Source organism: Rhodnius prolixus, unplaced genomic scaffold (assembly GCF_049639745.1).
Source record: "Rhodnius prolixus isolate KJV_2025 unplaced genomic scaffold, Rpr scaffold_3, whole genome shotgun sequence".
Classification (NCBI taxonomy): domain Eukaryota; kingdom Metazoa; phylum Arthropoda; class Insecta; order Hemiptera; family Reduviidae; genus Rhodnius; species Rhodnius prolixus.
This window is the reverse complement of record NW_027411603.1, coordinates 42289012-42305050: the sequence shown is the minus strand read 5'-3', so window position 1 is coordinate 42305050 and position 16039 is coordinate 42289012. Positions and strand designations below refer to the sequence as shown.

At 32.2% G+C, this 16039-nt stretch overlaps 1 protein-coding gene and 1 long non-coding RNA gene across 6 annotated transcripts in view; one reads left to right on the top strand and one right to left on the bottom strand.

Moving 5' to 3' along the window:
- The window catches only part of LOC141452850 (uncharacterized), a 39193-nt gene extending 34406 nt beyond the window's left edge, over positions 1-4787 (bottom strand). Inside the window, exon 1 of the long non-coding RNA XR_012457657.1 lies at positions 4236-4787. This is a non-coding gene — a long non-coding RNA (uncharacterized lncRNA). The remainder of the gene's footprint in view (positions 1-4235) is intronic.
- The window catches only part of LOC141452857 (FMRFamide receptor-like), a 220171-nt gene that overhangs the window by 58266 nt on the left and 145866 nt on the right, over positions 1-16039 (top strand). The gene's annotated exons all lie outside the window — the stretch shown is intronic.

Sequence of the window (16039 nt, the reverse complement as noted above, 5' to 3'; positions counted from 1 at the left end):
GTTAGCTAGCCCACACATTCGTACTAATCACTTAACAAAGTGTATTTATTGTAAGACTAAAGTGTTTATATATTTCAAAGCCATAATTTTTGCAACTAATTCTGTAGTGTGTACTGAAGCATATTTGCTTAAACATTTTTCTTTTTATGGGTAGCCCACAGGTCCGACTTTATTCTTACTTTAGCCTTTGGCCTGTCTTCTTCCAAGTACTTCTGGTATCTTCAAGTTTCTTTCAGCGGTAGAAACTGTACTCATGCCAGAAGATAAATTAATTTCGTTTAATGTAATTTTAATGTTTTACACCATACATTGGGTTATTGGTCGGTAGTTTCTATATTTGTAATTTCGGAGTCATGGTTACAGCTGTCATTGATCACACGGGGTGCTCTTTTTCTCCCAAAAAATGTGCTAGGTGGATATTCTTCATTTAAATAAGCTATTTTCCTATTTAAATATTTAATATTGCTCATAATCTTTAACCAAAATCTACAAGATGCACTTGTACAATATCAAAGGAACTGCACATGTTTTAGCACATAAAATATCAATTTGTACAGTATTTAAAAGATCTGAACATACAGTTAAACAAACATCTGTACTGCAGAACTTCTAGAGCGCATAATGTAGTTGAGCTTTCTTGGCTAGCTGAATTTGGGAAACATCCCAAAATCAAATATTGATTTCATAGTTAGACTTTAAAATAAAAGTATAATTTCTGTGTATGGCACCGCTTAGAATCAAATTGGATCGTTAACTAATCAAACATTAATTAAGTTCTCCCAATAATCAACAATTTGTTGACTTCATGTTATAAATTATAATTACATTAAATTGGCGACACAAACTGAACTTAAGTCATAACAGTAACATAGAGCTGTTGTAGACATGGTGGCTTTAAAGATAATTAATTGATTTAAATCAAGTGATTTAATTGAAAATGAATATACAGTCGACTCTCGATAATTCGAATTTTTCGATAATTGAAACTCTACAGCTGCTAACTTCAGCAAATCGAAAAAATGTAGTGTATTTAGATACGCTCGATAACTCGAAATCCTTTTCTTAACAACAGGGGGAGAGAAGGCTCTATAATTCGAACGAGGCCGCTTCCCCTCTTTATAATTCGAATTTTCCCTAGTAATGTTTACTTCTCATTTTCCGCTTATTGTCCATTTCCTGCGTAATGTTTCCCTCCTTTCAGCCCAGTTTAACTTTCCAATTCTCTTTCTTAGTCTGTCACGATGGGGAAGTTCGTCTCCCTTACTGTGTCCGACAAAAAAAAAATTTGCGGCCGTGAAAAGTGGTTCGAAAAAAAAAGATATCGCCAAAACTTTCAATATTCCACCATCAACGCTTTCTACAATTCTAAGTCACTTGAGTAAGTCAAGCCACATTGAAACAAAAAACTGTTCATTTTTTTAATTAGGTACATATGTATGTTATTATTTATTGAAATGTTAATACATATGTAATTTTTTTGTTTTTTTTTATACATATGTATACATAATAAAAACTCTTAATAATTCGAATTATTTTTCCCCTTCTTGATAATTCAAACTTCTTGATAATTCGAAATCTCGATAATTCGAATTTTTTTTGTATCCCTTGGATTTCGATTTATCGAGAGTCGACTGAATATGCTGCATGTTAAGGCTATGATGGGAGGTCCATGTTACTTTCAATCAAGGTTTTCCCAACCAGGAACAATTTCCACAAAAAATTAATAAATAAATAAAAAATGCTTCCAAATTTGTTTTTCAGATAAGTTAAATTGTGAAAAACTGGCCATAATTTTACTTTAGCAGCCAAAAATATTTACCTTCACTCCACCTCCTATATTAGGGCTTCATTATTAAATATTATAGTTGAGTTAAATAAGTAAGTCCAGGCATATGTTTGTCCACATCATTGGCTCAAATTCTCTCTCACTACCATGGTAGTGCGTTGTTCCCATACTCCCAGCTGTATTTTAATATTTTATAAGGAACTTTATGAGTTCGCTTTAATAATTTCTAGCTTCATTAAAATTTATCAAGTAGAATTACAAAAATGCGGCGTAAAATGTATTAAGAATGTTTCACAAAAGGTATTTTAGTATTATTCTCGTACGAGGAATTATTTCAAATATTTTAAACTTTCAGTTTTTACTGAAAATACCTTTTTGTTAATCTCTTAAATACGAACAAGTATTTTTTCCCCCTACATATTAGGGTGCTTTTTGAATCTATCATAACTCAAAATAGAAATCTCAAGAGATTTTTGATCGAGCTTTAAGTTTTGATATCATTAACAAAACAAATAAATGAACAGCTAAAACATGTAACATTAAAAACCAAAATTGTACCAAAGTGACCAAAAATTGTACTCTGTCATCACGCCAGCTTTTTCCAACTAAAATATTCATATACAAGTTCATTTGGGTACTAACAACCTCTTTTCCTAAATGTGCATTGTGAAAAATGCCCGAAATAACCTTTAATTAAACATGCCTACATTCGCATATGAAGATAAATGTGAAAATAGATACTAAGAAACTACTAATGTAACTTATATAAACACTCCACAAATTTGATATTAAATTTCCAAGTTTTAGGTCTGGAAAGAGTTGCTTAATTGAATCATATTCATTTTAACCAGATCGGAAAGTATAGCGAGGTTACAATCTGCTCAGCTTCCTTTTATAAGAGAGATTGTGCCAAAGAATACTTAAGTAAATGGAAAGTGTGGCCAATTGTTCACTTCTCTATGCAAATGATATGAATCTGAGGACGATCCCGAAAGAACATCTCCAGAATTCAATTACTGAATGGAATTGAAGTTGTAAAGTAAAACGTGTTGTTAGGATTAAAAGTTAATGAATGCGTTATGCATAAATAATTTCTTTTTATAGAATCGCAGCTGTAAAAGAATATAAGTATGTACCTATATGTTTTCATAAACCAAATAAAAAAATTAAATAGACATTTTTTATACTTCAGTTGGGCTTATTCCTGAGCTGAGCGAGCTTTATTCAATATTCGCTGGACCACAGTTGTCCTAACGATCAGAAATGACTTTTTTCTTGTTCTTCATTATTTCAAATCGACAATTTTAAGTTGCAGTCGAATAGAAATGGTGCTTTGTGTTTCAACTATTAACCGAGAATAATTTAGAAAAAATTAATTAAGTAAATCAACCGTTCTAATAAATAACTTTAAAATTAGAATGAATTAATAATCGGAGAATATTCTCCCCAAAATATCCTTCTTGCTGCAAATTAGAAATATCTTATAGAGAAACATATGACTGTTTGTTGTTCAGTTAATTAGTAAGTTTTGATTAAGAAGTTAGAAACTTAATATTGAAGGGATGAAACAAACTTCCTACAATAGGGTAAGGTAAACAATCCTCCCTTTTTAGGGAGGAGCCTTGTATTCTAGAGGCAGCATACTGTGGGCAATGTATGAGCTGCGGCCGTAAAAAAATTCCTTCGTCATAAGATAAATAAAATTCCACATTTTGTGCGCTTACATTTAGAATTCAGAGTAGGTCATCGTCTATGAAAAAATAATCTCTCTTTTTTCATTTGTGATTATAATAGACTTATTACTACAATCTATTCCCGCCACTTTTTTCCTTATTAATAATTAAAGTCCCTCTAAACGCGAGGGCCCTGAACCACCAACCTCCCTCTATTAGAGGGGAAAATCGTCTCGAAAGATCTGTTTGTCGGTCTCAATGCAATATTTAAGAAGATTTTTACATTACCTATATCCACCCTTAAAATCTGGACAGGGCTTAATATCCTATACTTGGCCTTCAGGAGTCAAAGACACCGTGCCTAAATGGTCTCTCGCACACCATGCTCATACTTTGGCGTTGATCTCCCATCCAACAGCACGTAGGTGCTCTGCCACAGTAGCAAGCTGTCATTACAGCCCCAGTACTCTTGAATGATTTTTCTAGTTCCCACAAATATTGCCCTTTAGTGACCAGATTAATTACCTCTATAAATTTCTTAATGTCGATAGCCTCTTATCTCAGTCTAAAGCGTCCCTAATTCACTTAACCTCCACTTCTTCATAATCCTATCGCTATATCGATTCCAGATTGATAGGGCAGGATTGGATCCATAAAATAATATGATACACATCACTCCTAATGTCCAGAGATCAAGATAAGTATAAGTACTTTTTCTTGCACTCTCCTCTTACCTTAGAATCTCAGCTGGGTTTAGCTAGTGCTTTTAGAATTACCTGACAATCAGTGAAGATCCTTATCTCCATTTCTTGGATCCACTCCAGCATCTCAAAGCATTCTATCGTTTCATATAACTCCAAGTCACAGTTGTGCTCGAAACCTCTAAATCTTGACATCCAACCCGTTAATCTCACGTGGTTCTGCCTCGAACAACTATCAAACATTGGATCACACTTAAAATTGACTTAAGAATGAATCTAAACTTTTAACATTAATATCAAAATGTTAGAATCTTCAAATTTCTATATAGAGCTCCGGTTAATATTTTAAATTCGTTATGTTAATATTCTATTTATCGACGGTAAAAATCTATTTTCTCGTATCGTCACCAGAAATATTTCACCAATAAGCTGATATTGTCCAGAACCAGTAGACTGTAAATAACCTAAATAGGTTTGGTTTGAGTGGCTGACTAGTTCGCTCTGCTGGAGAAGTATAGAAAGAGTGACCCCCCTCCACATTGTTCTAGTTTTACCAAACCATTACCTTAAAGTTTAATATCACACAAAAACTGGTTACAGTTCTTGCCCATCAATGTTCATCGTTCGCAGCTTTCATTTGTACACAATAACTTTGAACAAAATAGTGATATTTGGGAACAATGTAACAAAATAAATAGAAAAATATAAATTAATTAAACCTAATATCTTGTCTTTCTGGGAATTTAAACCACAAAGTAGCCTTTTAAAGATCATCTAATTAAAATTTATGAAAGAATGATAATTTTCAATGATCTGTACTTAGCCAATTCATTTTATATAAGTGACTATTGATTTTTTAAAATTAAGATCACCTTAATGAATAAAATAGTTTTAAGATTATTTTCTAATTGGCAAAAAATAAGTTATTTGCTTCTCCAGACCATCCAAATAACCATATTCTTGGGGTTTAATTTCTTCAGGATGCCTGACAGACAATTATTTGGAGATGCTTTTGTGCTCTTTACTCTCCAAAGGTCTTGGCCACTTTTACCCTTTCTCTTAAGGCGGTTTGAAGGGTTCTAAATGGTTCAAACAGAGTGGCTTAAAAACCTCCCTAGACATCTTGCTAACGAGACTGGCCAAGCTGTATCCTCTCACCAACTGAATGCTAATCTCTCTCTCTCTCTCTCAACTTAGCAAAAGACTTAATTGGCATTGGATTGAGATTGAAAAATGAGAGAAAATGTGGGACATCTTTATATTGTAAAGAGACTGTTCAAAGGTCTTTTGTAAACAAATCAAAGCCATAAGTCCACTTTCAAAAGGCAAGCATATTTAAAGAAGTGATTCCGTAATGTAGTAAGACTGACTACTGCTAATACTATTGAACTCGACGGCTAGCATTGCCAAACGCTAAATGTATAGATTACACTGAAACCTCCAGCTTCCTCTCTATTTTACTTCGTATTTAAAGTTTTTGTGTCCTACATCCATCAAACATTATACTTATTTTATGAATCCTACAAGGTGTTGAACTGAAGGCAGAAATAGTAGTTGTTGGTTGATCTAAGTATCAAAACCTCTCCATGCTGATGGTTTTTTTGTCACCAGGACCAAAAGTTCTCAAATATTTTTTCCCCACGATTTGAGAAGGAGTTTCCTTTCTTTTTTAAAGCTGGTTTTTATTTACATCACGTTTAAAAATAGTTTATTAAGTGGTTATAGCTTTCATGATAGCTAACTCTCTGAAGCTTAGAACCCTTTTAAATTGAGGTTTAGCTTAATGCTAAAGAGTTTCAGAGAAAGAGAAAAAAAGATTTCTTGGTCAAAAAATCAATTCTCAAAAAGGAAATAAACTTACTTAACCACAAAAACTCTCTGATAATGACAGAAGTTGGATTGTTAATGAATGCCTAAAGCAGGTTGGAAATGAATAAAATTTGTACTCAAACGTTTCTACATCTCTCTACTGAAACATAGTTTACTTCTTATTTATGGAGTCGTTTAAAAAAACTAGCTAAACTATGGGAGTTTAGCTTATTTGTAGACAATTTTTACCTCATTAACACACAATAACTGACAGTGGCTCACAGGCAGTGGCTTCGGTCAACGTACGACCAGCTTAAAGAAAATTTTTAATAACTTGGATTATGTAGTAATTGACTCTTTGCAGAAATCATTGCTAAACTGGATTAGAACTAGGTTCATTAAATTCAATTTATGATACTGACTGGGAGTACACTGAGTTTCTAAACGCAGAATAAAGGGAAACATGCCCTTTCAAAGTGAGGAATAGTGTTCCCATTTAATTAAAATTTATTTTATACAAGGATAATAAATTCCTCATAATGAGAGAACGTTGTACTTAACAACTTTTCTTCTAAACTTAGTTGCAACTTAGTTACTGTAGAACGAAAATACTGTTTAATGCTTTAAAGAAATAAATCCTAAAAGTATGAATTTCATAATTACTATCGCCAACAGAGAGATATTTATTTTGAGAGTATTACTATCTGAATCTCATGTTGCCCAGTATTTTTATGGCAGTTTAAATTGGCGACTTGAATTTGGAGAGATTAAACTTTTATAATTCTAATCGATCAACCAAAAATGTTCAAATTTTAAGATATTATTATGAGAAGAGCAATAAACGACAGAGAAAAAAAAAAAAATGATAATTTTATTATATTAGATTTATATTCTTACAGAAATAAAATTAATAAAAAAACCTTCAAGTTATTTTAATGATCTCTGAGCGAACAATCCTCTTAAGAGATGGACAATGTAACACTATACAGAGAGAGCATTGTAACAGAAATATGGCAAACACTTAAACTTTTAATACGAAATAGTTTTGAACTAATTTACATGAAAAACAGACCAAAGAATTTATAGTTATAGAACATCATAAACTCGATGATGTAATAAGAAAAAGGCAGATTCCTTCTGTTTTAGAGTGTATACAGAGATTTCACTCTTCTGAATGACGTTATTTTATCAACTTCCTTCCAAAGTTCAAATTGTATTTCTACAACAAAACTTAAATAACATTTCTGGTATTATATTCATCATGAAAATGTTATTTCAAACACCATCAACAAGAATATTCATAGCTTCATTGCGACTTGAGAACTTAGTGACAAAACTTAAAAGTTAATAAATTTAAGTTTTATTAAACTGAACCTAATCTAATAAATTAAATGTTTTGAGTTCTACTAACAATTAAATAATTAATTCTCCTAACGTTTACTAATTACTACATAATTGAGTTAGGACTGTAATCACAGGGCAAACTAGCACTTAAAATAATTTCAAAGAATTTGGTGCTTAGATTTAGGGATTGTGCAGGTATACTCATCGTTAAGTTCAAAATATTAAGTGTTTAAGTAAATAATTAAAATCATTTTAACCGAAAATTTAAGCTGAGCTAATTCCTTGTAAAAAAGCACAAGTTGGGCAAAGTCGTTTGGATCCAGAACGATTACCTTTCTTTAAAAGCCGTAATTTTTTTTATTTAACAATTTTTGTAAATTATTTTTAAATTTTGTAAATACATATTTCAATTGATACCAAACCCGAGTTTTTTTTTTTAAATAAATAAATTATAGTGGGCTCCTAACAGCGTACAGTTCAGAACTAAAGATAGAAATTGTTTTCCTGAAGAGATATAACAATCCTCTTTCTAAGATCTTACTCCCTAAGGGTCAGAGTTGTTCGAACAAATCGTAAACGAGGGGTAAGACCTAAACTTGTCTTACAAAAGTCGTATTTCTCCCAGATTGGTTCTGAACCTAATCTTTTTTTTCTTGGAAGGGGAATGTGTGATAGGTCAGTGCACTGCAACCTACAAGATGTATTGTGCTCTTCTTATTGTTGCCAGGCAATACCCTACAGCATCCCCTTCAGCCTCATATGTTGAAGGAATCCTAGGTTATGAGAGAGTTCCAGGGAAGGTATATTACCTTCCACCAGCTCTTGGTAATTGCCCAGCTACATATCTTATTTGGATAATGTTGTCGCAGTTAGTTATGAGGTTTATTGGAGTTTCTATCTATGCACAAAATTTGCAAATATCATCTTGTAATCTAAATCACCAAGTAAAAAATTAAGCGATTTGTCTTCTGGGTTTGGAAGATGTTAAAGAAGCTCTACAAAAATTTGGTAAAAAAGTTTCATTATGTAGAGATACATATTTAAAAGTACATAGTAAATGCATCTAAACGATTCTCTAGTAACCTCAGGTAAATCCTAAGCTTTAACTATCATTTCTGTTCGGGCCGATCTAAACAGATATGAAGGGTTTTTCAAAACTAGATTTGGAAGGCCAAAATAAAATGTTGAACATTAGGCTGATGTCAATGTGTTTTTAGACGAATTGTTAATTTCAACAGCATTCTTTTGAATGTTCTTTGGGCATTTTTAGTAAAGGTTTTGCTTAAAAATTTAGTTATTTTCATTTCCTATAGTTCTTCAATTAGTCTTATATGTTCTCAGTTTCATTAGGCTAGCCAAAACCATTCCATAATCAATTTATTTATTCCAAATTAGGGAGGCTACTTTCTTAATATGCATGTTCAAGGTTGGAATTTTAAGCAAAATGTCAATGCACCATCATCAACATCATCAGAGATAACACTGGTTACCGCTCACTGGAAAACTGATTACAAGCTGATCCACTATAAATCCACCTAGAGTTCAGAAACTAAAACGATACTTTTACTGGACTGATTGACACGCTACCAATATATTGCAGTCCACTCTCCAAGCCTACACTATCGCTAACCAATCAAAACAGGTATGGAACATTGCAAACGCTCTGTTGAATTTGTAACTGTATTGTTGTGCCACCCAATTGCGATTGATTTTTAAACAAAATATACTGTAAATATTTAGGTATAGAGTAAGGTTGTTAACAGTCCGAATAATTAAAAAGTTTAATGTATTTTTTATGCGATCAAACCAACACTTTCAAGAAAGAAGCTGGTATGGTCCTAACTTCTAAAAACGTGGAAAAACCAACAGGATGTTAGCGTAATGTTCTATAAATTATTCTGGATTTCTATAGGCTAATTTCACTATAAACCACTATAAATGTGTATTATATTTTTTCATGTAGAAACACTAATAAAAATTTCATTAAGATGGAAAACCATTTTCCGTTTGTAATTTTTTGGGCAAAAACGTTTTTCGTCTAGCTCCTGAGGATCATTCGGACAAACGGCAGAAACATATGTTGACTTATTTTCGTCCTAAAATGATCAGTAAAAATTTTCTGACCCTTGTTTAGAGCTGATCCACAATAATGTATCTCAAACAGTGCCTCAAGTAGTTGGAGAAACTAATCCTGATAAAAACAGCAAAGGCTTCTTCTTCAATGAAATTCTTAAGAGATCTTTCTTCTATTTTTTTTTTAGTAGAGAGAAAAATGATGACTGGAAGATAACACACCATAATGTCAAAGATAATAAGAAAGTGTGTAAGTGAAAGATGAGCAATGAGAAAACGGAAGGAAACGGGACAGTATCTGTCAAGGAAAGCGAACGAGTAACTAAGAGGAGTAGAAAACAACGTCTACTAGGGACAAGATAACGGAACAAAAGGCAATATTACTTACTTATCTAATGTCTTAGGGATGATGGTAGTTAGGCTTCTCAGGCGAAATAAAATCTTGGAAACTGTTAATAACTTGTGAGCTTCATTAAAACTTTAATTGAAATGTATTCTAGTTAAATGAAGAGCTAGCGATAACAATAAATAATACCAACTAGTTTCGTCCAAATTTTAGTGCCTTTTTTTTTGGTTTCAAGAAAATGATTATTTTTGCCTTTATTTGGGTTATTTTATTTTTAAAATAATACTACCCCATCCAACCGTTACTTTAGATTTTATTATTTATCTGGGTAAATAATATTTTTTTGCAATCGTTTAATCAAGAAAGATCAATTTTAATCACTTGTGAAGGAAAATATTGACCGCAAACGTTTTCATTAACTGTTTTGTGCACTACCGCTGTATTTGATTAATTATTATTGTTGGCTTAAGTTTTATTTTTACATTAATCATAAAAAAAATAACAGTATGGTAGTATAAACTTAAATTATTCTATTCAATGCTAATAAATACGATTTTTTATTTAAAATTTCAAAATAGCGATATCTTTTAAATATTTTATGAAATTTTATACACACTCGGTGAGTAAAAACTCATCTTTCCACACTTAAACAATAAATAACTATTTCAAAATAAAATATAGTCATCGAGCCTTCATAATGAAAGACGTAAGTCATGCCAGTGAACATATAATTAATGAACATACATATAAAGCGTTTGATTTTTAGCTAATTCATTCTCATTTATAACTTTTTTGGGAGGGATTAGAACCGAAATAGGAAATGTAGGGGAAAAATAAGCTGGTACTAAACATTTATATTTCTGTAGAGGAAGTTAGATTTTGTTTGGTAGCACCATCCACTCTGCTGGAGTCCCATTCAATTTGATTAATGAACGGAAGTGAAAGTAGCAAGTACAGTAATGAGAATGAAAAATTAATGGCTTAAATTGGCAGTTGAACAATGAATGAGTTAAGTGAAGCAGAAAGCGAGGGTGAGGCGTAGGTCTAGTAAAGATAAAGGCCCGTTTAACGCCCACTAACCCAATGTAGGACAAGAGAAAACACCATTTAATAAGGAGATGGTATAACTGGAACAACTTGAGACAAAATCGAATATATTATTTAAGGTCTTACTTTGTACAATATCTACCGAAAACGAATTCCAAAAAAAAAAAAATCTGTAGACATTACTAAATAATATTTCCATATTAATAACAACTTTGTGGTAATAATATTTCAAAGAACCAAGCTGGGGAGTTAATGGAATTCAAAGCTGATAAATGGTGGACGAAAATGAGCTTAAAGACAGCAAAAGCTTGTTCTCTAGGGCTGCAGATCATTCATTCGCAAGAGTTTGTAAACAAACTGAAGAGATTTGATTCTTCCTTGTTTAGTTAGAAAACAAAGCATAGAAATCAGTAAAGAAAATAAAGGGAAACCTTGCTTGGATTTCCTCAGTTGAAATGGCAATACTGTATGCGTAACATTTTAGCAGTTTTAATTTGCCGATTTCCTGTATCTCTCTAAGCAATTGTTTTCCGGATAAATATAGAATAACTAGTTTATATAATCAAGTTCAGTTAACATTTCAAGTTTAAATAAAATGTAACTAATGTTTCTAGTACATATACTAGTATCCCAAAAAACTCAGTAAGTCAACACTCAAAATTCGTCTACGAGATGCGGAAGTTCGCTAAAAAGTTTGTTGCTCCTTTTACAAGACAGTTCCCATGTTTTCTAACTAACTAACTTCACATATGAAAGACTTATCACTTTTATTTGAAATATGTTCCAAATATAGTAGATTTTCGGAAGATATTCAGTGTTAGAAGCTGCAACGATAAGATCCTGCGACTGAAGCAAATGTATTAACTTAAAAGAACCATTTTTATGGTACGGTACAAGGTAAACTTAATTTAATTCAATTTTAGACTTAAGACTTATTTTAGTCAATTGACTTAGTAAACTTTTATTTCTCAGAGGACTTGTAAGAACAGAGAACGTAATGCAGTCTGGCAGATTTTCGATTTTGGATTTCCACAGAAATTCCAAGTATTTGGGGCCCCCTGAATGCGAAAAAGTGTTTTTACAAATACAAATCGGTGGTGTACATCTGTTGCTTGTGTTTATGAACGCCAGATCATTGAAATTGAAAAACTTAGGCACTTCAAATTGATTTTTTTTTTTTTTTTTTCCAGGTACCAATACATTTTGAATGACAAAAGTTTTTGGATAAAATCGGCCAATCGGTGAAGATTTTTGGCGATTATTTTCTCTTACTCGTTCTTTGTCACCACGTTCTTTTATTTTCATTTGAAACCCATTGCAGAGAGGTTCCTTCAAGAAAGGTACTTTGGGAGGAATAAGGACAGAAACTTTCTTCTTTAGTTCCACTTATTTTACGATAATTTCGATGAGTAAGTGATAAAGTTTTGCCAAACTTCCGAATTATGATTAAATAACTTTTTAGAGTGATAGTTCTAGATAATGAGCAAAGCGTTTCATTTGAACTTGAACCTATTAAGTGAAAAGTGAATCACTTGGGCTTGAAACTTTTTTTTTTAGAGAGAAATTATTTTAGAGTGAGATTCGGGGAAATGTGAAGTGTGCAGTTTCCTTTACCGGAACCATATTTTTTTGATGGACAAGAAAACTATCTTCCTAGGTACTAACTCTAAGCTGCAAAATTATTTAATTACGTGAGCAGCTGCGGTAAACGGGAGTCGAGTGAATGATTCACCTAAGATTTATTTTAATAATAAAAATTGAAGAAGGTAGAATTATGATTTATTTATATCCGAGAGCCGTGTATCTGGGAACCAGAAGAGTGAGTGAGAGAGAGAATTGCTGCAAAATTGCTGAACATATAAAATCATCTTACTGCGGGTTTAATTTAAAAAAACCCCATCATGGCACCCCAGTAATTTCAATAGCATTTCTTTATCCGACCAGATTAAAAAAGAAATAACTCAAGCCGTGGGATTAAAAAAGTTAAACACAAATTTTTCTTTGATTATGTAAAAATGATATCTCTAATTTTTTTTTCCACTTGTTTTTAAATAAAGTTTCCTAAAGAATATGAATCTGAATTAAAACTAGAACTTTCATATACTTCGTTACAAAGAAACTAATTTAGACATATCTTTATTTTGGTAAAAATTGTACCATTGATGCTGGAAAAAGTTGAGTGTACTAGTGAATCGTATTTAATATTTAAACATTCTTTTTACTTTAAATTTTTTTACCATACAGGAAGTTACAACTTACTTGTTACTAAAATTCTGACAAAGAGGCGGTACGATATTATGTTCGCCAATTACAACCTAATATCCTTCTAAATAGATTTTCGTTAGAAAAGTAGTGATTGCCTATTTTTTTCAGGCGTGCCTTACGTCCAACTACCAATTAGGTGTCGTGGACGGAGGCGACTAAGCAAACATACTTTACTGTAAATTTCTTTTTTATTAACCATTAAATAACATCCAAGGCCTAAGGCCGGGAATCGAATGCAGTACCACAATACATATTATTAGCTTTACTGGTCTCGCCTCTTAACCGCTCGGCTACCTTAGATTTTCGTTAATATCATTTTATTTATTCATCTTCAACCGTTCTCTACCTTTATACCAGTAAAAAGAAGTCCTTGTCAACTAATTTAAGTTACTTCTACTTTGGAAGATTATCGAATGAATCCCAAATATAAAGGACTGATTTGATTTGTAGATCCTCATTATTCCTACAGTTAAACGGTTCAAAAATTCAAATTCTCAACGAATCTGGTCCCCCAAAATCAAGAATACTAAGATAATTGGTTTGGTTATTGAACCAAAACTAATACCAGGTCAAGACCTCAACATTGCTTTCATAATAACGGTAATAGAATTGAAGTATCAAAGTCCTAAAAGACCTTCTACGTTCCCCTTAACTCACCATTTTTTCAGATTGGAACATCTAACAGTTACGAATATCTTTTTATCCTAGATGAGATCCATTTATTAAATGTCACAGATTGATTATTAATTCTGAAGAATTGAATAATAAAATATGTAAAATTTAAGTACCATCAAAATATCAAAGTATGAAAATATTAAAAGAGACTTAAAGTTCAGAGGTGTTTTAATAGAAATGTTTACTTACAAATTTACTTGACTGAGGACCGAATGATGGAAGACTGGCCCAGAAGCTAGGGCACGCCCTTCTTGAGTACCTTTTTTTTCGGTGTGACAAGAGGCAAGTTTGCTAGCAGCTGTGGTTGTAAAATATGCCCTTTTTGATGTCACTTCTTACCTCACTCACTTTAAATCTGCCTAAAAGTACTTTTTCTATATTTATAAAATATATTGTCTTACATAAATTTTTTACATTTATTATTTTCTTATTAAATTTTCCGTAATGTACCGAAATGCGCGTTGCAAGTGGCACCACTAGAGTACCAAATATTTCTAATGTTCTTTGTACATATTTTTATGCTGACTTAAATGAAAAATGAACGTCTGTTCTTATCGAATATAAAACCTATTTTACTTAGCCAAGAGTTTCGGGCTTGTAAGATAACAGAAGTGTCTAAGAAGACACATAATCAATATGTAAATCTATTATTTGCTAAAAAACTGTTAATGATATACTGTTAAAGGTTGGGTTAACCTTTAATTTATATCTTTATGTTAGCAAAAATGTTAATGTTTTATTTATCTGCAATATGGTTTAATAAGTCAACATTTATTCGTTTTCGTAAATTTAAAAATTAATAAATAAATAAATTGAAAGGATAATCTCGAATTCTGGAAATCGATGCTAATTATTTAATTAAGTGTTCCTTTTTATAGCACCCAATTAATTTCTTGTTAGGAATATCATTGCCCAAGTTCGCTCTGGAGCTGTATAGATTGGGTAATGATAGAACGAACTAAATTACGATGTTATTTTAACATCAAAGGTTCTGTTTAATTAATATTTGACAAATTAATAAAGCACAGAAATGATTTTTTTTTTTTTTAAATTACTGTTGTTTTTTATTCAAAGTGAACTAAAAAAAACCTACGTAGGTGACCAATTATTTTAATTATCGATAGCACATGTGGCGATCAAAATAACATTACAGAAATGTAAAAAATTTGTCGTTCAAGATTTTTTTTGATTGAATTATTGGGCCACTTTCTCCCACTCTTCCTTCTGATTGAGTGACAAAAACATTTTATGACACTCTTACAGGTGTTGTGATAAGTTGTGATATGCCTGTCTGCTGTGCTATCTGAAACTGACTTACGATGTAACCTGGTTGGTTCCACAATGAATGAAAGGTCAAAAGCGACCTAGCTACTTTGATTCTGGGATCAATTGAAGTACGCCGCTTGAGGAGAGGACCACTGTTTTCCAGGCTCATGTTATTCTTTGAGGTGTTTTGTATCACACAGACTTGCAAATGCTTTTGTAAAGTAGGTTTGCATCTGTAGTTAGGTGCGTTGAAGGTGCTTAATCTCTTGTGTTTTCGCCAAAAGATTCTTATTTGAATGAAACGATTAGCTTACATTAAAGAGGTTATTCTTATCTGGATACAGGGTGATATGAGGTGATAGGTTGGAGAAAAAGTGGAGTATTTCTCACCTCATCGGTCTTGGACCAGCTATTAGCTGTTCGATACATGTGTGTCGCGTTTACAGCCATAGACAGCCTCATAACATTCATCTATACAGATAGGCTAAGCGTTATGAGCTGACGACAGATCAAAATGCTAATTTTGGGTCTAGGGTTGATATTGTGATGTTTGCGAGTCTTTCTTGGACCTCTTACAGGTACCTAGTAGATTCCTTTGCAGGTTATAGTATTAATGGTAAAAGAAAAATCTAGAAATTAGGACTCATGGCCCACGTAGAGTTTGTGAGACGGAGGAAGAAATATCCATCAATCTTAAATAGTTGGTTAAAAGTGTGAGAAGGTTAGGTTCGGAATCTTTGATCTGAATAGATTGAAAGTTGAGAAGCTTAGGCTATAACTTGATTTGCATGTTGGATGGCTATTGTTTTTTTTTTGGGAGGCTAGCTAAATGGGCCCATCGTGGGCTATGGATAATGTGGATTTCACTTCCTCACTATTGAATAATAATAAACCATAGTGGGCCAGTTGTATGACTTTAAAGACCAACTAATGAGAAAATATAAAATGTTGACTTAGCGTTTTATCGCCATTTTCCAGTAGAATAAAAATTGTTATCAAGAAATAAAATTGTTATCGCAGTTAAATAAAGGTCAGCTGTCTTCAATTTCTATCG